The 26,264-nt window shown below is 34.8% G+C and overlaps 1 protein-coding gene and 1 pseudogene across 3 annotated transcripts in view; both read right to left on the minus strand.

Annotated features, from left to right (window-relative positions):
• LOC105490366 (interleukin 1 receptor accessory protein like 1) overlaps window positions 1-26,264 on the minus strand; it is a 1,633,350-nt gene that overhangs the window by 702,591 nt on the left and 904,495 nt on the right. The gene's annotated exons all lie outside the window — the stretch shown is intronic.
• Window positions 15,908-24,311, minus strand: LOC139360863 (dnaJ homolog subfamily A member 1 pseudogene; annotated as a pseudogene).

The following is a 26,264-nucleotide window of genomic DNA, read 5'->3' on the forward strand; positions in this document are numbered from 1 at the left end:
TATTCAAAAAAATCTAAACTTTGGTTCATACATTCTACCATATACAAACATTTTCCTCAAAAGGATCATGGATCCAAATGTAAAGCATAAAACTATAAAAACTTTTAGAAAAGACAGGAGAGAAACTTTGTGACTTTGGATTAGACAAAGATTTCGTGGATAAGACACAAAAAGCATAATTCATAAAAGAACAAATGGATTAACTTCACTTCATCTAGCTGTTTCATTCCTAGGTATTTGACTACGAAAAGAAAACACTACGTCTACACACGTCCACACAAGTGTTCATAGCAGCCTTATTCAAAGTAGCTCCAAATTGGAAACAATCTAAATTTTACCAGCAGGTGAATAAACAAATGATGAATGTAGTCATATAATGCAATACTAGTCAAAAATAAAAAAGAATGAATTATTTATGCATGTAACATGGATGAATCTCAAAATAATTACACTGAGTGAAAAAAGTCAGACAAAACAGAGTACATACTGTTTGATTCCATTTATATAAAACTCTAGAAAATGCAAACCATAGTAGCAGAAAGCGAGTCAGTGGTTATCTGGGATAGCAAGGAAAGGGAGAGAGCATTAGAAAAGGCCAGGAGGAAACTCTTAGTGCGATGGGTATGTTCACAGTCTTAACTGTGGTGATAGTTTCATGAGTTTATATATATGTCAAAACATACCAAATCGCTCACTTTAAATATATGTGATTAACTGTATATCAATTATACCTCAACAAAGCTGTTAAGAATAGGCTCTCTGCCTGCTTGGTTGACAACAAATTGTAGGTGACACACATCAAAAAGAAGACCTATTAGAAGATCACTGCAATAGTTCAGGTGAGAGAAAATGGCAGCACAGAAAAAAAAAAAAAAAAAAAAAGAACGTTGTCTTGAATTCAACTCTACTTTCCAGGGTTTTTATTATTGGCATGATTTCAGGCATTCTTTAAATAATCAAGGTAAGTAGAAACCTATGCTTAAACAGCAGAAAATTACATTGATTCAATCATTGTTGCTTTTGGTTTTATTTTCCCCTATCTTTGAGAGTGCAGCTTATGAGAGTTGGATAAATTCATGTACATTTTAAAGGACTGATAAATTTGAGGTAAAGTACTTATGTGAAAAGCTGTACTGGCCAGTTGTTAATATAAATATCTACTAAATCCAAAGCCAAAAGTAAGCTGCCTCAGTGTTACTTAGCAATTAAAAGATTATCAAGTGCTGGTTTATCACTGGTTTACCAGTGAGATTATCTTTATAGTCTGCATATTAACAGCGATTAAACCAAAAACTAGAGGAATTTTCTGGCCTAGCAGATGCTATCTCACAATAACACTTAATGCAGTAAATCACTAATATTTAAATAAAAGTTTAAATTCTCAGTGAGTGAAAGTATGTTTTTTGTATGGCTAATAAATACCTTTAAAGAGGAAATTACCGCTTTTCATGGTTCATCCAATTCAGAATCCTTTCTTTAGCTACTTTCTACCAAAAAGCTGTAGTTGGGTTTCTTGATACATCCTTCGAAGGTTAAGACTTCGGACACTTAGTGGTCATACCATGTCCCTTTCCTTTAATATTTTTCAGACAACCAACAATATTTCAAATTTTGGAGGATGAATGATTTTACAGCATTTAGTCGGTGTTACTTTTGGACAGAAGCATTCATTGATTCGTTCACTGATTCATCCTCTATTTCAACAGATATTTACAAGGTGCCTGTTGTATCCTAGGCACTGTTCTAGCTGGGCTAAGACATTGGATAAACTTACTGCACAGCGCATTACGCAGCGTTCCCCAGTTTATTCTAAGCTTATAGCTGTTCCCAGCATATTGTCACGAGGAAGATGGGACGTTTGTCCCAAACCTTAATTTGTTTTTTCAATATAGTATTCATAGATATTTTTAAAGCTAAACAAGGCTGTGTGGTGGGTTGTTCTTAGTGATGACAAGGCTATGTGCACGCACACATATACACACATGCACACATATTTATTTTTTATTGTTCCTTAATTTTCAATGCCAAGTTCTTATCCTTGTATTTGACAGAAAAGGCCACCCCGGCGTACACAGAGACCCACTTGAGAATTATGCAATTATGAAAAATAAGCATTTACTCTGAAATTAATCAAGCCTGTTCATTCTCTTTATTTCCATTACTGTGCCATGAAATAGTCAATCACATATTCTTTTATTCTGTAAATTGGAAAATACTGAATAATCAACACCTTTGAAATTTCAGAACTTCATTCAACAGAGTAACTGTAGACCCTGATATCTATTTTAATATGCTGCCGGTTATTGCAAGTCATAATAGCATAATACAGGGCCCGGAAAAATATCATTCACTCAGTTGTTTCCTTGAGTGGTTTTGGGGTAGGAAGCAAACTATTCTACATCACTGTCCTCATAATGGGATTATTCTGCTGGATAAACAAGCTCCCCACAGGCCCCACCTGCTGATAGGAGCCAGTGAACCAAATACTTAACACTTCACAGAGGCTCCTCCCTGCCATTCTCTGTATTGCATGCATCACTTTCAAGAGAAAATTTGATGCAAAGAAGTAGAAAATTGAGCTACTGACTCCGAAGTCTGTTGCTACAACCGGGCTTAGTAACAAAGCCTCAATTCAATTTCTGGGTTCTGTGAGATAATGGAAGTTTCAAAGTTCCAAATAAAATTGTGGAAATATAAATTCTTGTTCTATGTGACCGATTTATACATGGCATTTGGTGAAACTAGTCCACCCAAGGAAACTACTAAAACAAAGCATGGATTGAATGCGGAGCTTGTTCATTTGCTGAAAATATTCCCTGAAAAAAACTGACTCATGAAGAAAATGGAATTTTTCATTTAATTCCAGTGTTTAAAAGATAACAGCTTTGCTTTAAAAAAAATTCTTCCACTATTAGAATTAGGGCACAAGTAGGAGAAAAACAACACAGCTCAGAAATGATACTTTGATAGTTCTCATGTGTGGGGAAGATAGAATGCCAAGTTTGGCTGTGCTATGTATGTGTGTGTGTTTGTGTGTGTATATATGTATTGTTTTTAACATTACCTTCAGCAATATAATGTTAATAACCCTATGGTATCATAGCTTTCTTTTATAAACTGTACAACAAAATGGTATCAAAGGCATACTGTTTACATTCAGTAGTTCATGTACATCACTCTCATGTACATCACTCTCATAGTGGAGACACAATGCCAGAAGTGAACTTATTCAATCAGAAACAAAGCACTATCAGCGTATTAACTTTTCCTAGGAAACTAAAAGAGTCCTTCATCGGGGCATGCAAGGGATGAGGCTTTGAGATTAATCGCATTCTGTGATGGAAAATTCAAGAAGTGAGAAAAGGCAGGTTAACACTGTGAATAGTGAAATGATTAGGTATATTTGGAAAAGAGTGGCTTGGATAGAACAAAGAGTTTGTGGTCCTAGGGTAGGTAGTGATCGAGGAAGAGGTTAGAAAGGTAAGATCATTTGTTTATTTATGCATCCCCATGGTCAGACCAGAAATGACTGGTGCTATGATGGCCCCTTAACCGAGAGCAGCCTACTCATAGGCAGGCAAGTAACCTATGTCTTGCTTTCATAAGAAAAGATGAGCTAGCCCAATCAGAGTCCTCCTTTCTGAGTATAAACAAAAGGCTTAAGGTAGACTTAGAGCCAAAGAAGTTGTGATGACCACATGTAATCTAAAGTGATAAGGGGGAACCTATTAATAAGTAGAGTAAGCTAGTCTTAGGGAGATAGGAGTGAGGATATATGCAGAGAGAAGCTTAGAAAAAGTAGAGAAATTAAGAGACCATAAAGGAAAGAACGAGAGGTCAAAGCAAGTCCCTTGAACTTAATTCTTGACTGCTTTTTAAGTTTTGAACTAGAACCTTATGCATCCTTATAATAAAACACTTAATGAAGTAATTTGATTGGCTCTGAACTTTGAACCTAAGAAAAAGAGCCTCATTAAATATTTTCATAATTATAATTATAGGAAGCTGGATTTCATTTTCTTCATTTTCTACTAATATGACATAATGCACATTGTTCTTTATATATTATTTGGAAAAGTTCGTTGTATATACATTCACTTCATAAATGCATCCTAATATTATCTAACTTTCATTATAATATATAGCATCATGATTAATCTCATTTTATATACATTTTGTTTGAATTTCTGATTTTGCTTTCAGCTTGAATACCAAAAGGGAGATTACTCAGTCAAAGAGTATCATGTATTGCCGATTGCTTCTATAGAGTTTGTGCCAATGTATTTATCTTTAGGCAGTGCATGAGAATATCCACTTCACACCAAACAAACTATATGAATCACATTTCTACATTATTACATTCTCCTCTATTCACTGCTCATTCTACTCTTTCCGCACTTGCTTATAAGTTGACAAACAACAACAACAAAATGTAAAACCCGGGGACCTGATAAGATTTTTTTCCAGTTTGTATTTTTCTACACTATTTCCTCAATTTCCAAGTATATAATGATACTGAAATCTACATATCCATTTGGGTTCCACTTTGGAAATTTTTCAAACCCATCATATATTTCATAGCCCTAAATGCAGTGAGTTCCTATTAATGATGATTACTATTGGGAGGGGGACTTGCTTACTCATGTATTGTCTTACTCTGCCTACATTATCTCAACCTCTCAGGTCATAAATGGTGATTCCTTCCAGCACAATTAACATTTGTCCCGAATGAAAACATTTTGGTATCTATTATGCTTCATTAGTATACACTGTTAAACAAATATTTAAAACTACACATTAACACAGGAATAAAACAATTTTTAAAAAGATTCTATGATTTATCTTTTATCTTTTTCTGAACATTTCAAAATAACAGATAAATCTATAATCTAACCAAAAGTCAAAGGTTATCTATTTCAAGAAGGTGAATTAAAATAGTTATCACACTACAACAATGACATTCATATTATATTCATAATATTCATAAATTCATATATATTATATTCATAAGTTAAAGGTAGATCCTTATCTAAAAATTAAAGAAACAGGGCCGGGCGAGGTGACTCATGCCTGTAATCCCAGCACTTTGGGAAGCCCAAGAGGCTGGATCACCAGAGGCCAGGAGCTCGAGGCGAGCCTGACCAACATAGTGAAATCCCGTATTTTCTAAAATACAAAAAATTTGCTGGGTGTGGTGAGACATACCTGTAATCCCAGCTACTCAGGAAGTTGGGGCATGAGAATCACTTGAACCCGGGAGGTGGAGGTTGCAGTGAGCCTACATAGCGCCACTACACTCCAGCCTGGGCAACAAGAGTGAAACTCGGTCTCAAAAATGATACAAAAAAAAAATCAAAGAAACAAAATTAAACAATAAAGAAAATTAATGAAACCAAAAGCTGGTTTTTCGAAAAGATCAATGATATTGATTGCACTCTAGGATGGCTAAGAAACAAAGTTTGATACAAATAGTGGTGCAGTGATTATCTAGATGGTTTTGTATTTTATAAACAGGTACATGTAGAGTAATTGAGAACCCAGTTTCGGAGAAGAGAGTTTATATTTTTACAATTTTTAGGTCAATGTTATATTGCTTATACAGTAAAAACAATTTATATTTGAAAATTATAAATTAATATATTTATATAAAATAAATTTTATGTTAACTATATTATATTCACACTCTTTTAGGAGTCTTGTTATAAAATATCTACTGGAGCTAAAACAAAACACTTTGAATCTTTTCTTTTCACTTCCATTCTTCCACTTCAGATAATGCTTTTTTGCAGATGGAACTTTGCAACTTTCCCTCACTGCTTCACTATCAAAAGGGAGTGTTATGTATGGGAAATCATGGAACAAAAAATGTCAACACACATTCCAGAGACTGCAGGGAAGCATGCCCTCCCAGAAATTCACAAAAGAAGGCAACACTCATTTCTGCTTCTATTCAAATCATAGTATACTTAGGAAAAAAATACATGCTCTTGAATACAGACTATTTTGGGGCCAATTTGTAATGAGAGCATCAACACAAAATAGCGTAAAATACTATCAGCATTAATGTACCATGAGCAAATGATAGAAAAAGGAAATTTTATCCACTGCCTGAATATGTCTAAAGAAAAAATATATATAGTTCATGTGTGTATCCATCTAAAGTAAACTTAACCCATACGCTAATTGATTACTTTAAAAGATTTTAGAAAAGCTGAGCAGCATATGTTTCTACTTCTCCCTAATTGGAGAGCTACACTATATCAGAACATTTTAAATTTATAAATCTATAACTTTTAAAAAAGAATAATACATTGTTTAACATTGCTCTACTAGAGAGAAAGAGAGAGAGAGAGAAAGAGAGAGAATGATGAATGAGATTACAAATAAAAAAGCACTTAATTAATACTGGTGAGCCAATTCTAGCATAGTTGTAATAAAACCAAGTACTTACTCCCTTGACTAAATCTTATCCTTTCCTTCTCTAGTGCCTTTTCTATCCCAAGCCTAATATGGATGATTGGGTGTGATAAGAAGACTTAATGCTTTCTTACTTCAGGTGAAACCACAAACTAGACTTATGCTAGTAACATAAGCCCATGATTGGACTAGGGATTATTTTATTATAGTTCTGTACTTTGCACAGCATGCCTGGATATACTTAAGCACAGTCAGAGTCAAAGCAGGCAAATACTGTAGGACTAATCAAGCTTTTTGTTCTGGATTTTTCTCATTATCATGAGGGATACTTTCAGTATCTTTACTAGGAATTATGTTAAAACAACTGACACAAACACTTTCTGCTTCAACCTCTTCAAGCTTACTGAGTATTAACTGAATTGTTCTTGCTGTTTTTCCAGGTTATGTTCACTAAAACATTTTCATTTGGAGGAAAATAATGAGTTAAGATCACTAATAACAAATGCCCAATAATCAATCCTTCATTCTTTCTTTATTGCCTGCTTTCCAAATCAATAAAGTATACAACATAATGTCTGCCCTTAGTGAAATCACTCTCTAATAGGAGGTACAAACAAATCAATAACTATAAGACAGAACAATTTGTTTCTAATGGTGACATAAACACATATTTTGGGACCACTGATAACAGAAGAAGGGACAATGACCTCTAATCTTGCCTTAATGCTTTCGAGTCTCTGGAAGAAAAAAAAATAACATATCTAAATTGATGCTAAATTACTCATCAGCAAAGGATTATATGCATAGCCATCCAATATTTTGGTAACTAGCATTTGGCTCACTTTAACATAAAACTTAAACTGAGTGTGCTTTGGTTATTTTGAAAAAAAAAAAAAAAGTTAATCTAGGTTATATTCCTCACTGATTATCTATTGGATTTTACATTTTGAAATAGATAACTCCACAGTTAAAATATTAGTGAAAGAAGAAACATTTCTAGTCTTCCAGAAATTTGTGCAGATGGGAAAAGGTTTCACCTCTAACAACCAATTGTATGGAAGTGAAAACATGAGCATAATTCTTATTTTTAGCCTATTAGTAACTTTTCTTTTGTTTTCTTTCTTTTTTTTTTTTTTTTTTTGAGACGGAGTTTTGCTCTTGTTGCCCAGGCTGGAGTTCAGTGGCATGATCTCAGCTCACTACAACCTCCGTCTCCTGGGTTCAAGAGATTCTCCCACTTCAGCCTCCCAAGTAGCTGGGATTACAGGCATGCACCACCATGCCCGGCTAATTTTGTATTTATAGTAGAGACTTGGTTTCTCCATGTTGGTCAGGCTGGTCTCAAACTCCCAGCCTCAGGTCATCTGCCAACCTCGGCCTCCCAAAGTGCTGGGATTACAGGTGTGGGCCACCATGCCCAGCCACCTATTAGTAACTTAAAGGATGATACTCAAAGCAATAAAGATTGGGGTAAAAATGGCATACTCATACACCAAAGAGGTAATTATCACAAAATAATTACCTTATTTATATCACAAAATAAACTCATTATTTCACTCATTCAAAAAATATTTCAAGAATGCCTACTAGAACAAAATAACAGTAACTACAAAGTATTGAGAAAGTATATTGTGTCAAGCACTAGGCTAACAACTGTATATGAATAATTTGATTTATTCTTTAAAAAACCCTATATAGTAGGTATTATCATTATGTTTGTCTTACATTTGTACCCAAGGAGAGCAGTTAATACATTTCAGAGCCAGGACAAAAACCCAAGCAATCCAATTGACTATAACCCAATGTGTCGGGCAACATGATTAGCATGGCATATATGCTGGTAAATAAAACAGACATGGTAGCAACCTTCATGGGTGTATCTAGTTGTAAAGAGAGATATTTAAACAAGTAAGCCAACAAACATATTAAATAATATTATACATTGCAAAAAAAGGCACCAAAGAAAGGAAAGGTATTATGCAAGTGAAGGATAGCCACTTCAGATTGAGGTCGTCCAGGAAGGCCTCGTAAATGGAACATTAAAATTGACCCCTGAAGAACAAAAAGAAACCAGACACGGAAAGTGCGAGAAGAACATTCCAAACAGATGAACAGCATGTACAGGAGAGTTTGTCTGCTCTGTGTGCCTGGGAGTTAGTGATCTGTTAGAGGGGTGGGCAGCATGCAGATTATATATATTTTTTTTAAGGTAGATTTTATTCTAAATGTGATAGAAATCACTGCAAGGAAGTAGAAGGAACGAAACATAATGATAGCGTAGAATGACAAAAACCAGGGGTAAGGGACAGGGACAAAGAGGCAGCCAGGTTTTTGAGTTGAGCAAGAGGGTGGGTTTTGGTACCACTTACTAAATTGAGGAGGTCTGGAGGAAGAACATGTCTCCAAGGAAGATTAAGAATTTAGCCGAGGGCATGGAATTGATTCCAAGTCTCTTGGAAACTTAAATTAAAAACATTTATGAAGAGCTTCAAGCTCTTTATAACCCTTCAAGGGTTATTTATTCTTTTGCCTACAATTTATCTCATTTATCAGATAACATTGAAGGTGTTATCTGCATGTACATGGTTGTAGTTTAAAAACAAATCACAGCAATCTGAAAGGCAACAGTGGAGAATCATGCAGTGACATGTGTTACAGCCATTAAAATCACACCTAGGAAAGTTGACTTCAAGTTGGGAAAAAAGTTTAGGGTACTTTTATGATTACGGGACTAACAGTAACAGTTTAAAGTTTTCCCCTATGATTTTCTTGGAGATAATATCTATAAAAGCAAGGAAATAAAAAGATTATTTTATTTATTCAGTTCATTATATTATATTTATTATATATAATATATTAACTATATTATTTTTACTGTCTATACATTTTATTACAAATATAAAAATTAACTATATAAGTGGGATGAGAATGAAAGTTATGACACCGGAAGCCAATTGATCAATCAAGCAAACTGGGGTGATAGAGTATTCTGCGTACTCTTTTTTCATCTTTTATTAAAATCCATTAATCTTGTGATTAGGCTTATGCACACATACATGTATCACACATATCCTCTTGCAGCACACTCACTTTTGAGGGAACACCAGCCATTTGACTTACTCTTACCTAGGCGATTGGTGTGGTTTGGCTGTGTCCCCACTCAAATCTCACCTTGAATTGTAACAATCCCCACATGTCAAGGGAGGGGCCAGGTGGAAATAACTGAATCGTGGGGGTGGTTTCCCCCATACTGTTTTCATGGTAGTGAATAAGTCTCAGGAGATCTGATGGTTTTATAAATAGGCGTTCCCCAGCACAAGCTGTTTTGTGTGCCGCCATGTAAGATATGACTTTGCTCCACATTCGCCTTCTGCTATGATTGTGAGGCCTCCCTAGCCATGTGGAACTGTGAGTCCGTTAAACTTCTTTCCTTTATAAATTACCCTGTCTTGGGTATGTCTTTGCACCATGAGAACAGACTAATACAGTGACTAAAGTCTGCACGACTAGAGTTTTATCCTCAGTTAGCTCTTGACACCTTATGTCAGCTTTAGCCATTTGCTTTTAATTTCTCTGTCTTATAACATTTGGTAAAATAAATTATCCACAACATTTAAATCTTAATAAGAATGAATTGGGACAAAGAGGTGAAAAATAAGGAAAATCACTGCTATAATAACTGTCTACCAAACTAACAGGATTTATGTCTCAAGAGTTACATCTTGTAGAATTATTGAAGAAAATGCTGGATAAGTAACTGTCATGGGAAAAAGATAAGGCCATGGTTTCCACTCTTCTGGAGTTCCATACTCACAGAATTAAAAAATATAATAATGGTAGGGGGTAGTCTACGTAAGCTTGCCACCTTTTTATGTCCCAGTAAGTGTATTTCACGTCAACACTTATTAATCAATTACTGGCCTCCTTCATTAAAATTCCTCTAATGCGAAATGAAACAAGCAAAATGACCCATGATACCATGTGTAGGTTATACGTCATAAGAAGCTGCAACCTCAGTTTACCATTTCCTTCTGTAATATAGGCAACCTTAAATATTTGACTATATTTTCATATATAGATCAGATGAGAATTTCTAGTAGTAACACAATTTTGAAATTTTGTTTCTAATTATATTTATCCAGCATCAATTAAATTTAAAAATCATAATTAATCTTATATATTTTTTTCAGATTTTTGTGACACACAGTTCTTTAAGCTAAAGAGACCACCACTGAAGAAATTTGAACTCCGTCAAAATCTGTCCAACAGGAGTATATACTAAATACCTAAATGTAGAAGTAGAACCTAAATTATAAATAACAGTGGCTTAAAGAAATGCCCCATTTATTTAATAGTATATAAAATAGTTTATATTATTTTTGTCCTATATTTGACTATGAAGCCCAGTTATGGAGAATTTTAATGCATAATTTTTATTCAAACCAATTTCTTTTCACTCAAAATTAAAACTTACTAGCTATTCAGTATAGAAAAGTAAAAATAATTCTAAAAATTTAGTTAAGAAAGTATGGTGTCTTTTGGAAAATGAAACTTCAAACAGTATTGACTAATGTGAAGAGGATTTGAGCTGTGTTTTTTGTTAGAAATAGAAAAGGCTTACACCATAAACCCCTTGAAGAGCTGCCAAATTAGGGTCATAGAAGTCTGAGTCTAGAGATGATAGAAAAGGAAATCCAATTTGAGTCTGACAAAGAGAAGCTAAGGTCTGATATGTGTGAAACTTATGGGGTTAGAGTTGGGGAGGGGAGAAACAAATTATTTCGTATTTACCATCAATATACTGCCAATGATGTTACGATGTCAAGTACCTCCTCAGTTTGCACCCCGGAATTTATTAAGTCCCATTAAAGGGCTTAAAAGACAGCATTTGTACCATGCCAAGCAGATTTTATGGAACAAAAAAATATATTCTATTTGCACACCTGACATCTATTTAGGCTATATCTTCCAATAAGTAAAGCAAAACCCAAAGGGCATCTCTGGAATTGTGCTCGTGTGTGTGTATTATTTCTACTTAATATAGCCCATAAATGCTAATAGAGTCTCTGTGGGGGAATGTTATTATACTTAGAACGCTTGATTGGAAACACGTTGCATACATTTAGGAGCAACTTAATTTCTGAAAAAAAAACAAAAAACAAGAAACAACTCATAACTTTGGTTTTATTATATTTCAGTACTAAAGTAAATCTTGCAGTAATCCCTGATTGGTGAAAATCAAATACCTGGGGGCCAGAGTAGGTACTAGCCTATGTGACTTAGCTGAACAATGTTGTATAAAACAAATGGGAACTTTATGGATATTGAGATTTCAAACTAAAACATCACACAGAGGAACCTGAACGTAACATGTTCTTAATTCCTGGTGTAAAGTTTTAACCTTGTTTTTTTGTGAAGTGAAAACTAGTTCAAGTTGTCCTCTTTACCTAATCACTCATCTTGTTATACGCTATTTTGTAAATTGTTTGATACGTTATATTTGTATCTATTTATGGGGTACATGTGAAATTTTGTTTCTTGCATTTTTTTTTTTAAAAAGCAACAACGTGGCACAAAGAAACTTCTCCCTAGGGCAATTATATGCAGCTTTTTTTGTCATCTGCTATAAGTCATGTATACTTAGTATTGCTAAAAGAGACTTTTTGCCTTAAATTTGTTTCCCTCTGTAAAGTGCTATCATTGAAAAGTGTCATAGGACACAAGAACTATTCCAAAATTGACCTTCAAATGATCTGGGAAAACCCCAGTTCAAGGACTGAATTTAAATGCTGGGTATAATAAAGGCTTTCACAAATGTTGTCAAAGGAATTTCTGTTCTATTAAAACAACTGAAGGATACATTGCTTTTTGGAAATATTTCTCTCCTTTTCTGTCACCATTAAGCATATGACTCTCAAAATAAATTCTCCCAGGACTAATTCTCCTTATAAAAATTACAGCCAGAGAAGTTATAACAACATGTTATCATAAAATAAACCATGAAGCTCTCTGCAAAGGAATAGTAAGTCAGCATTCTAGCAGTGAAAACTTGGCAGCAAAAAGCATATCCCCTAAGGAATTGTGTGAGACATTTTGATGGGATTAAAACATGCTGCATGACATATGGTATATATTTTTAACACATATAATAGGAGAAATAAATTGGAAGAAGCATCAAAGCATTAATCCCCTAACTCCCACATCTCGTACCATCCATTGGGGATTTATCTCTTTCAGTTTGTCATGGTAATGTAAGCATGAAAGGATGTTTCCTACCTTCTGGAATTCAACTTTAGAAAGGGAGATAAAATGTCACTATTATTTATCTACATCGTTTAAGATGCTGCTTTTGTACATAACAGAGAGATGTAAACAGAGAAATGCAACAACTTCAATGTACAGGTTCCTGAACTGAAATCAGTTTAACTAATATTTTTATTGGTGCTAATATCTGCCCACGCACTCAAATGATGTAGTGCATCAGAGCAAACATTGCAAAAAAAAAAAATTACTTACGGCTACATTGGTGCTAACATTATAACCGGATAGATTGCAAAAAGTTTCAGAGACATACTAAGCTTGTTATTCTAAAAGAAGAACAAGGAAAAGTGAAATGAATGTGTTTGGCTCACTATTTTTCAAATATTTCTGTGAGCTGTTTACATTTTACTGAAATAATGGGCATTGAAAAATGTAACTGTCTCTTCTGAATTTATTACTTTCATATTTTATTCAATTAATAATTTGAAGTAGTGAGAGGAGGTAAGAAAACAGGGTAATTCTCCCATATTTATCATTATGAATTCAAACATACCATATATAAACATATAGCAGATTCAAATTACATGTGTGGACATCATGTCACTCACCCTAAGGTTTCCTCAATGCAAAATGAGAATTTTAAAAGTGCCCACTGTATAGAGCTGTTTTCAGGATTCAATGAGGTAAGCCAAGAAAATATTTACCATACTTCCCATTGACAAGTTACCAATAAGTGTTAAGTGTAATCACCGCAATTATCATCACCATCATCATCATCATTTATGTGGATAAGGTCCTGTGAAACTGACCATGATCTAGGAAGCTACCCATGGATAAATGTGAAGAGCACACTGAAATATGTGTGACAGAACTATCAAACTACTTATAGTAGCTCTACAAGGTAGGCATGATCCTCACTGTATAGTTGAAAAAACAGAGGCATTAGAATAAAACGACTGGATAAAATTTAACAAAATCAGCAACTGACATATCTTTCTATCTTATGTTGAGTCCTTCATTGGAGACTGTGTCTTGCCTTTTATATTCCCTGCTAGGAAGCTCAAATGATAGTAAGAAAAATAGTCACAGTAACATTGTTGTCCCTTTCATATGACTAATTTACATCCTTTGTGTCCTTGAAATTGTCGTTATTTAATCATATGTGGTTTTAGTATAAGCAGCCAGCAATCCTTTGTGAAAAGAGGAAGGGAAAAATGAACTAATTAATTAATCAAGCAATATATATATTTTCAGGAAGATGCAGGAAGTTTTTAAAGGAGATTAGATCATCAGAGGGATGCAAATAAAACTACAATGAGATACCATCTCACGTCAGTCAGAATGTCTATTTTTAAAAAGTCAAAACATAACAAATGTTGGCGAGGTTGCAGAGAAAAGGGAATGCTTATACACTGTTGTTGGGAATGGAAATTAGTTTAGCTAATGTGAAAACAGTTTGGAGATACCTCAATTAACCAAAAACAAAACTACTATTCAACCCAGCAATCCCATTACTGGTTATATACCCAAAGGAATATAAATTATTCTAGTAAAAATACACCTACACTCATATGTTTATTGCAGCACTGTTCATGACAGCAGACATGGAATCAACCCAGGTGCCCATCAACAATGGACTGGATAAAGAAAATGTGGTACATATACACCATGGAATACTACATCACCACCAAAAAAAAAAAAAAAAAAAAAAAAAAAACCTAACAAAATCATGTCCTTTGCAGCAACCAGGATGCAGCTGGGGGCCATCATCCTAGTGAATTAATGCAGGAATAGAAAACCAATTACCACATGTTCTCACTGATAAGTGGGAGCTAAGCATTGGATACACATGAACACAAAGAGGGGAACAATAAACACTGAGGATTCCAAAAGGGGGAAAGATAGGAGGGAAGCAAAAGTTAGAAAGCTACCTATTTGTGTACTATGTTCAGTACTTGGGCAGCAGGATCATTAGAAGCCCAAACTTCAGTATCATGTGATATACCCATGTAACAAAGCTGTACATGTACACTCTGAATCTCAAATTAAAAAATTAAGGAGATTAAAGGCCACGAAAACAAGTAAGAGTTTATTTGAGAATTTGATAGGGTTAATATTGGAATAAGTGGGATGAGGGTCATATGAGATACCTCAACGACCAAGAATAAGTTTCTGGGGAGGCCTGATTCACCTAGGTGATTACATGAGTCAGGGAGAAGAGGGAAAAAATATTCAAAATAATGTTATACCCTTCCTAGGTTATAAAACAAGAAAAATATAGAATTCTGCTCCAAACTAGGAAACCTACAACTGAAGAAAATAGTTTTAGAAGAACAAATATAATGAATATTTCACACACACACACACACACACACACACACACACACACACAAATACCATAGTTACTAAAAACTCAAAAGGTCAACTTCACATCTTAAGAAAAGCAGTGGTCTAACAAGAAAAACATCTCCAATAATTTTTTTTAATCAAATGACACAATTTCAGAGCGTATTATGTTCTTGCCTCTAAAAACTTCAAATTCATTTTAAGAAAAAATTAAAGAGCAATATAAACTAAAAATATGACTACTTTTATTATTATTCTCAATAAGAGGATAAAAATGAAAAGCAGCAGCAAAATCAGATCTCTATCAACAGATGCACTTTTACAAACAATTCCTAGTTTCAGGCTTTCTCCTCAGACATGGTATTTGAGATTAAAATATCAATTGCATCTTTTGTGGTTTCACAGCAACATCATTTCTTGACTCCTGTCACTGTCAAACTGCCAACAACAATTTTATATTCATTTCAAGGTGACTTTGGAATATTTCATCTGTCTTGTGTATGATTATTCTGCTTCCACTCAAGTGTTTTGACTTGTTCTCCAGTTTCATCATAGTAGTAGTCCACTGTATGAATGCATACAGCTTGAACTGCAACATGACTTTTTCTCCATGAATAAAATCTTATAACCCTCCATGTTTAAAAATACTTAGAAATTGCTGCCTCTGTGTCTCTCTCTCTCTCCCTCCCCCTCTTTACTCTCTCACATACACACAAACCCATCTACACATATGCACAGAAACATTTATATGTATTCTGTTTTGCAACGGATATGATAATTGTTTCATATAAGCTGCCTCTTAATAGAGTATCATATCCATAACTATAAATCATAAACATAAATTGTAGCAAGAAAATATTAAATTTTGAAAGATGGTGGCATTTGTTCTAGTTCCTATTTTACTAAGACAGGACACCTATATCTTTCTCCAGAAAATATATCTAATATAAGCAGCTTTCTTTGTTTAGATTCATTTAAATTTTTGCTATTTCAGTTGTTGAATTTCTTTTCCTACATTTTCTCTGTGCACATAACAAACCATGGATAAATACACATAGATCTAGCTCTCCACTTCTGCCCTTTTATATCCAATCTAAGCTCAATTATATTTTCCCATTGTAGAAGAGATTTTCTCAACTTACTGATTTACCTTTTAAGTCTCACTAAATCCACTAAAACAAGTCCATTTGCTTTATGGCTAAACATCTTTAAATGTGACTTTCATTGATACTATACATTCAACTGGTGCTACTCACCTATTTATCTTTCACCTAAATGCGTGCCATTTTTCAGGTCCCCTAAGACATTTACACCACCTAAATCTATAGTTCCACCTTTAGTTCCTGATAAAGGTCCTAGTTTCTTTCAAGGGTTTTCTAATAATCTTTTCCCTGGTCTCCTGACAGGGTCCAACTACTACAGTTGATATAAAATGATGCACCCCAAATCCTCAACTTTATCAAACACATTAATCACTGAACACTTTATATCAGAAAGCCTTTGAGTAGTAGGAACCGGTTAACCCTCTAGGTGCTCTCAGTTTCATCATGTGTAAAATGGAAATGATAATAATACCAACTTAAAGGAGTTGTGGTGCCAATTAAATGAGGAGTTTGTGTAAAACACTTTGATTGATTCCTGTCACTACATATATACGTTTTTACTATTATCATCATTAATTAATTCAGGCCTCCTAACAGTTTTCCATAAACTACTTAGTTTTCATTGTCATGCCTCTACGTTATTTTGATTTAATTTGTCTTCTGCCTTTTGTTATCTAAAACTTAACTTTTCCTACTCAACATGCTTATTTTACTATTGCATTACTTTATACTATTTTTAATCTATTTGCTTAAATCATTATCCATTTGAGAATACAATGCCCAGAAAATTGTTTAAATCTCACCACTTTATCATTTAGCATGACTGATTTTCATTATAAGGGATATTTTTCTCTTATCCAACTTTTCATACAATTAACACTTTTCAATATATTTCTTGGGTTTATCTATTTTTATAAACATTAGGTAACAATAATCTTAGACATGTTATTTCATTTTCTTGTCATTTTTGAGAGAGGCAATGGGAGGTATCTCTCAGATAATGGACAATGATAAACATTATTTTTAAAAATTACTAGAATAATGATTTTAGTACTAGAAAATATAGTTTATTTCTGGGGATTGTAGTGTATTTTACCTCGAATTGTTATAGACATGAGAAAACATTTACCCGATCAATAAGAAACTACAATAGTCCCGATGTAAGAGTTTATAAAATTACTTATAAAAGAGTGGTTATAAGAGACAATCAGTATTCTAAGAGAAGTAAGCTTTCTATTGGTATATGAAGACGTTAATATGTTCTTTCCATTAAAAAAGCACTGGATTTGTATACTTGAATCTTGGGATTGAAATAAAAACATACTCATATTTGAAGGCAAGTGATGAAAATTTCAGTATCGTAGTGGACAATTTTAAAATGACATAAGATTGTATCATCTACAACCTTGTATAAAACTAGATGAAATTACACAGTGTCTCAAGTTTGGAAATTTATTTAATAAAAACTGAAGAACCAAAACAACAACAAATTAAAGAGGAGGCATTTGTGCGGCTAACAAAGAAGGCAAGCAAGAGCAAGGATAGTTTTGTAATTTTGTTTCACTTTCCCTAAGTAATTGGTATACTTGCTTGCTTTAAAAAGTGTATTTAACCAGACATACAACATCTTTATTACCCTTAATGCCCTGGCTAGTAGGAAACTGATAGAGAAATCTAGTGATCAACCACAGAAACATATTAGGTTTCTCTACACTATATTTGCTTCCATCTTTAACCACGATAATGTATACATGTTTTTTAACAAAATCCATTCCTAAATATTTGTCACTGAAGTCCTACTGAACTTTTTCCACTCCCACCTTGTCTCTCTCATCTCCTCTTGTAGCATATTCCCCCAGCTCACATCACTCTTTGTTGCCCCTTAAACACAAAACATGCTTTCACTTCAGGCTTTTGAAACTTTCTGTGTGCTGCCTGTCATTTCCTTTTGTCCATATGGCTACATGTCTTGCCCCTTCTCTTCCTTTTAATTCTCTCAAAAGTCAGCCTATCAAAAAGATTCTTTTTGACATCCTATAACATTATAATCTATATCTATGTAGATATATATGGATGTGAATACATACATGTATTTGTGTGTATAGGTATATAAATATAACTAACCTACCCTTGCATACACAGTCTTCTGTTATTCCCATATATTATTTTTCTTAAAACAATTTTCACTACCTGAACGATAAGCTCCATTACAGTTAGGACTTTATTTTGAGTTTGTTGGTTTGTTTTGCTTTACTCTATTAGTAGTGCCTAGAACAGTGCCTTAAACACAACATACACTCACCAAATATTGGCTGAATGTAAGAACTACTAAATGGATAAATAAAAGATAGAGAATTTAGACAAATTACATACGCTGACGTATTATTGAAGAATAAATTAATGTAAATTCAAAAACAGCAAATGTTATAGTGCTCTGTCTTTCGAGATACCAATTAACATTAACCTAGTTGCAAAACAGAGGTAATAAAGTCCAATTTAATTATGTCTTCTTCCCATCTCAGCTTAATTTAAATTCCTTCCCAATTTTACTTTCCTGAACTTTGAATCATTCCAGAAAAGAAATGATCCAAAAAAATGTTTCCTGGCTTAGAATTAGCATGGTTGTTAGGAAAAATAATGCATTGCTCACAAGTGAGATGGGATTGAGGTGGCTCAAACCAAGCCAAATGCCAGGTAAAACAAAGTGATTCTCATTAAAAGGCTTGTTTTGTCTGATGGGAAATTTTGGAGTCCTACGATTCTGTAATAACATTATCTGTTATAGGAGATTAGGCAAACAAGAGCCAATTAAACCGCTGGACAACAGCCAAGATACCACTGCTGATACAAACAGGAGTTTACATGGAAGTATCAAAGTAAACTCCTGTTTTTATCTGAATACCCTTCTTTTACCTTGCAGAAAGCTTCTTATTTTTAATGATACAATGAAGAAAAATAAATCTTATCTTACATATCATGAAGCATAAGGAATGAAAGAACACTTGCGAAGATATCTGAAGGAAGAGGAAATGACCTCTCGTTATTTCAGAAGCAATCATTCTCTACTTTGGGTTCCAAATGCTAAAAGGTAATGAGAAGCCTTAAAAAACTGGCGTTCTCAGTATTCAGTAAACTGGCCCTCGGAACTCTTCACAAGCCATAGTTTCACGGTTTAATGCTTTCTTCATTCTTCTGAAAGGTGGGAATCAGAGATGAATGCCCATCCTACTAACTCAAATTCATTAACTTTGATATCCCCAGGATGCTCATCAAATATCTTTAATTATTTAGCTAAACTTTTTGTTGTTGTTGTTTCTATTTCTAAATTGTAGTTTTCTTTGTTATTCCTTTTATGACTTATTTTTCCAGTGAAATAAAGTCCAAAGAAAGAGAAGAAGGTGCTATTCCCAGTAAACAAGATATAGATTGGGGAACATTTAAGAGAATGAATTAGCAGTTATTGGCAGTTTCTACATACAACTAGAGTCTACAGGTCTAAGTTTTGTCAGGTTATACGTAATTTTCTGAATTATTATGTGGGAAATCACTTTAACACTTCAAGTCAAGAGATATATAAGATGATGTGTAAAATTTCCTATATAACATTTTACAATACCAATTGGAAAAATACTTTGATGTAAATTGTGTAATACATGGGAATTTCATTTATCTTTCTTTCTTACGCTCCTTCTTTATTTCACTGTTTTGGCAATTGGTACCTTAACTTCTACATACTTTTCAAAAATATCCCTCAGCATTAATGAGGAAAATTAGGCCACTGGGGCTTTCTAATTATAACTAAAATGTTCTCTCATATTCATATAAGATTTTGACTTGCTCTCCACTTTTTCATACTCTGAAGCCCATTTTTCACTACTGTAATCTATAATTGCAATAAGAAATACATATTTCGATCTTCATTGTTCTGAATACAGAATATGAGTCAGATTCATATATCACTTAGTAATTGGAAAATGGTTAAATAACTGAGACTCTGAAGGAAAAAAAAATTGAAAATAAAGTAACATAGAGTACCGTCAGTGTTAATGGGGTGTAAACGAGATACTGTAATGGGTTATTGCATTTCTACGTCACAACACCCATTCCATAATCATTTAAGAATATTAATCAGGGAAACACTATCAAATGATCTCAGTTAGATCTCAAAATATCTGTGAAAATTTTTTCTCTCATGATTCATCTTCACTATTACCAGATTCTTAATACAACAAAAATAATTCTAGCTCAATACACAGTTATAGACACAGACAAAATAAATTATTACAATTCATAATTTCCTCGAATCCCTTTAGTTTTAAGTATTCTTGTGAGTTGGCCATAAGATATAAAATGTAAAAGCTATAAAACTGTGTAAATTGAAAACTAAAATTTTTGCCCCAATGCAATTTCCCCAGCAGATTCTAGGGAGTTCCCCTCCCTAGAGACAATCCCTTAGCCTAACCCAAGGATAAACAGGCCAGAAATATTCCATTATCACAATATGTGTATTCTTTGCCCCAAGAAATAACATGCTATACCCGTTGTTTCGAATACTCTACTATTTCATTTAATGATACCTTTTTAAGCTCTTTTCATACTAATAGACATAGAATAGTCTCTTTCTTCTGTGAATGACCTATAACTTTCTTGACTAGTCCTCCATTTCAGTATATTTCCAATCTCATGCAATTGAGAACACAATGGCTGCATACACACAGACACACAATGACATGAATGTGTATGAATGAGTATGAGATGGCATGAATGAGTACGTTTGCAAGATAAATTTGAGAATTGCCAAAAGAGTATACATCATTTTGTTCTTGATAGGTATTGCTGATGTACCTGAATTTAGACTCTAACAATTAATTTCCCATCAGCAGTGTACGAACACCTAATTCTCTACACCATTTTTTAACTTTGTTAATCCGATGAGTAAAATATTTAATGTTAATTTATGTTTATTTTCTTACAAATGAGGTTGAATATATTTTCATATATTTCAAAGTCAATTGAATTTCCTTTCCTATGAGCTGTCTATTCATATCATATGGGCATTTTTGCATTGAGTTGAACTTTTCTTATTTTTTTTTTCAAGAATTGCTTAAATTCTGATACCAATTGAAGCATGTGAACATATGAGACTTTTAAACATACAATTAAAGCTATTCATCATAATTTGCTATACTACCAACATTACTTTGGAGCGTAAGTCAAATGGTTTAAAGTAATCCTGTAACATACCTAAAGAACACCTTCCTATATTATTTATGCAAATTACTTCTACACGTAAAGGTCTTTTCACTTTACTTTCTACGTTACCCAGCTCTGAAGTCACTACTCGGGCTTATCATGATACACAGACAAGGAGGAGGGCAAATGACCAGGACTCCTCAAGATATATATGGATATATACATATATATATGAATGGCACAGCAGAAGGAAACACAATTCTGGAAGTGCAAGCCTTCAAGAAGCAGTATATTATGATAAAACCCTCCCACAGAAAGGTATAATTTTTACCACTGATACTACAGGATAAATTATATATTACGCCGTCTTCAAGTAACAGTTGAGGCAATAGAATGAATGCAAAGGCATTACAATGAATCCCATTTAATACAAAGAGCTATAAAGACGAATACTTCTCTACAATTTTTTTTTTCCTCATTGCCAGTTAAATACAGAGTTTTACTTTTGTAGCTTAACAATGAAGGGTCCTACACTAAAGCCAATACATATACCTAGCATTTCAGTCTAAGCTTGTCCACGTACATAGTTGAAGTCAATTACAAGGTTTGGCCTACAAATGCTAGGGGAACTTCTTTGTAGTTTTTACACGTAATAAACTTCATCTTGCACACTGAAGTCATCATACATACAGGGCAAAGTCAGAGCTTTTATATTTGCGTTTATTCTTTATTTAACTTTTTAAAACACTACTACAGTTGAATATTAAAAACAAGAGCAAGTAGTGAGCATATTATGATTACAGTCCTTCACTTATTCACTACTGCACAATAAATGCCAGCAGTGAGGGTTGTTCACTGGCCCACTAAGAGGTCTGACACTGAACACCACCTCTGGGATGACGTTCATCATCCTCATATGCTTCTCCATTATATCGGCGCCATCTTTCCTGATTTGGATCAAAGTCCACCAGTTCTACTTCATCCATCCCATCACTCTCTTCCACTTCCTTCCTCTCGGGTAGGAGTTTTTCCAGAAAAAGACAGTTTATCAGGAGACAGAAAGCCATTCTCAGGAAAGTTTACCTTAAATTCGATGATTAGGCGACCCTTTTCATCTGGTCTATGATAAATTGGCATGCCTTCATTTAGTACACACTTGATATCTCCATGCTTGACAATCTCACCTGGATGAGAGGTGATGACTATGGTTCGGTTGTCAAGAGTGGATATTAGCTTCTGGAAGTCACACAATGCTTCAACCAGCTGTATGTCCATACACATGAAAAGGTCTTCTTCTGATTCACTAAAAACAGCATGGTCCTTCTGATCTAACACGATGATAATATCGCCTGGCTCCAGTCCTGGTTCTTGGTCTCCTTCACCATGGCAAGTTATCTTCTGGCCATCTTTCATGCCTTTGTCAATATGAACCTCTAGAATCTTCTTCTCTCGAACTATCTTCCTTCCGTTACAGCTTTTACACCTATCTTTAGCACTGCTCCGCTCCCCATGATCCTGGCACTCCATGCACACAGACTGAATTTGCTGAACCATTCAAAGTCCTATCTGATGAATTCTTATTTGCATTTCAGTACCTCGGCAATTGGGACAGCCCTCTACTGCTCCTTTCTTACCTTCTCTACCTTCACATTTGTCACAAATCACATTCTTTTGCAGAGCCAGTTTTCTTGTTGCACCATTACGTAAGTCTTCTAGGGTTACCGAGAGCTTATGTACAACATTTTTGCCTCTCCTTTCTGCATCCTTCCTCCTCCTCCAAAACACATATCAAAGATGTCCATGGGGGAACCAAAACCACCACCTGCTCCACCCTCTTTAATTGCCAGTTCTCCTGCTTTGTCATATAATTCCCTTTTCTTTGCATCAGAGAGAACTTCATAAGCTTGAGAAATCTGTTTGAACTTCTCTCCTTCATTTGGATTCTTATCAGGATGGTACTTCAAGGCCAGTTTCCTATAAGCCTTTTTCAATTCTTTCTGAGTAGCATTGGGTTTGACCCCCAAAACATCGTAGTAAATCTTAGTAAGTTGATTCTTTCACCATCTTCTACTGCTGGTGCCAGCTGAGGCCGGTGTGTGAGGGAGTGGAAAGGAGCACGGAGCTGTGTGCAGCTCAGGCAGTTACGGCTCCTCCACCTCTCATCGAGCGTTCTGGAAAGTTCCCGCACTTTTCTTACTGACATGCAATAGCTTTTTATATTATCTTGTTTGTGATATAACTTGTATTAACACTTTCTTTTTTCTTGTTTTTGAAATGGTGTCTCACTCTGTTGCCCAGGCTGTAGTGCAGTGGCATGATCTCGGTTCACTGCAGCCTCTACCTCTGCCTCCCAGGTTCAAGTGATTCTCGTGCCTCAGCCTCCCAGGTAGGCGGGACTACAGGCGTGCGCCACCATACTCAGCTAACTTTTTGTATTTTTAGTAGGGAGGGGGTTTTGCTATGTTGGCCAGGCTGGTCTCAAACTACGGACCTCAAGGGACCTGCCTGCTTCAGCCTCCCAAAGTGCTGGGATTACTAGTGAGAGCCACCACGCACGGCCAATACTTCCTATTTGTGTTTGTCTTTTTCTTTTGCTAACTTAGAGCAAATTGGAAACATCTAGAACTTTGTTACTTCTTCAGACTCCACAATAGTTCTTCTACCTCTCCACAACGTTATCTACAATATAAAAGTATCCTCCCCAAGTTGGAGAGAAAGTGTCAAGAACCCTAGTATGTTCCACTAAATGTCTAAAATGCCAAACTGCATAGGGCTTTCCTTCTCCTGTTTTTAATCTCCATGCCATCCCCCCCACCAAATAATTATCCTTCCATGATGTCTAAATCAGACTCCAAAGAGGATATTTTGCATGCCTTCACTTTTATTTATTTATTTATTTATTTATTTATTTTTGAGACAGAGTCTAGCTCTGTCACCCATGTTGGAGTGCAGTGGCATGATCTTGGCTCACTGCAACCTCTTCCTTCTGGGTTCAAGCAATTCTCCTGCCTCAGCCTCCTGAGTAGCTGGGATTATAGGTGCCCGCCACCACACCCAGCTAATTTTTGTAATTTTAGTACAGACGGGGTTTCACTGCTGGCCAGGCTGGTCTCGAACTCCTGATCTCATGATCCGCCCGATTCAGCCTCCCAAAGTGCTAGGATTACAAGCATGAGTCACCACACCCGGCCAATTCTGTTTTTTAACAAGCTTACTTTTTGCCACTATTGACCCTATTTTTAATTTTTTTTTAAAATTTGTCTGTGTGATTTCAGTATGGCTCTATAGTATCTTTAATATCTGTGTCACATGTCCCATGCCCAGATGAGCACAGAATCATTTGTCTTTGAGATAACAAGATTATATTAAAATTTTTCTTTTAATCACATGTAGCCAATAAAAAACAGTAAGTAAATGAATAAATGTAACTCTTTTGTATAAGCCCTACTGTTTCATAATTTCTAATATCCAATGTTCCTGTGGTACAGATTTTAATTTTAAGGCAGCCATATATGCTTTAAAAAATATATATGTTACAGTAAATATCTAGGCATAGCTGACCAACTTGCAAAGCTAATTTGTGTGCTCCACAAAACACATATGACTTCAAATTAGATATGAATATATCATCGGTTATAGAGTTGCTCTTTCCTGTTTCCCCTAACAAATTATTTTTTCACATCTTTGGGATAGGAGTCTTTTCCTGTGTTTCACCTTACATTAAAATTAAATAGTTTGTCAGATTAAGTAAGTATATGTTTACTGCTGAGCAAACAATAAGTACAAATATACACACACCAGTTTACCTACTACTCTCCCCCACCACACCCACTTCCCAAGGCCAAACTTTCAGAACTCTCAATCTTTGGGAACAGCTCTAGACTTCAAAACAATTGTGCTTACAAAAGGAGGGCTGGAAACCTTACCTTATTGGGAAGAATGAAGCATCCCCATGAATCCAAGTAATAAACTAACAACATAGAAGAGAGAACCCATAAAAAATAGTGCCCAGTACACTATGATTATTTGGTTTCCCGCTTAAAAGCAAAAGTATTCTCTGACGGGTTGGTAATCTATACATAAACCAGCTTTTTACACAAAATTTGTAGTGGCAACAGGAGATAGAAGTAAGTAAAAGGGAGGGAAACTGAAAGAAGAGGGAAAAAATTCCATGGAAATCCTTCAGAGCAGCCATACTGGCTGTTATGAAAATGCCCTCATCAGCTGTCCGGGCAGCATTGTGGTAATTCAAAGTCACGACTAGAAGGGTGATGAGAGGTAGATCAGCGATCAGGGCTGGAGTGGGTAAAAGTCACCTGTACCTCATCACTGTGACCCCTAAAGGCCTAAGAGTTTTCCACTGTTAGTGGGCATCAAGTTTGCGTGTTGGTAAATAGGTTGCTACGGTGGGGGAGACCTGACAGAAGGCTAATTAGACACTTGGCAATCATCTCTTTTTTTCTTGAGGCATTGATTGCTAAAGGCATCTTGCACAAGGTTACCTTCGGAAAAAAAAAAAAAAAGAAAGAGATGACAATAAGTCTGATTCTCGACTTCTATCTTGTATCTACAAAAAAGCACCAGTAGATTACAATAACACCCAAAAGTACTACAGTGCAGAATCATCAAGAGAAAAGAAAATTTATATTTGAATTATTTTATACTTTAAGTCAGAAAGTATGACTTTGAAGAATTCTATGAGGGCTAAAATGTATATGAAGGTGTTTTTATTTTGGTATCTGAGGATAACCAGGTTTGATTCATCTAGGAAAGACGAAAGTTCCCTAACCTAGGCAATACCATTCAGGACACAGGCATGGGCAAATACTTCATGATTAAAACACCAAAAGCAATAGCAACAAAAGCCAAAATTGACAAACAGGATCTAATTAAACTAAAGAGTTTCTGCACAGCAAAATAAACTATCATCAAAGTGAAAAGCAA

The sequence above is a fragment of the Macaca nemestrina genome, chromosome X (assembly GCF_043159975.1).
Source record: "Macaca nemestrina isolate mMacNem1 chromosome X, mMacNem.hap1, whole genome shotgun sequence".
Classification (NCBI taxonomy): Eukaryota; Metazoa; Chordata; class Mammalia; order Primates; family Cercopithecidae; genus Macaca; species Macaca nemestrina.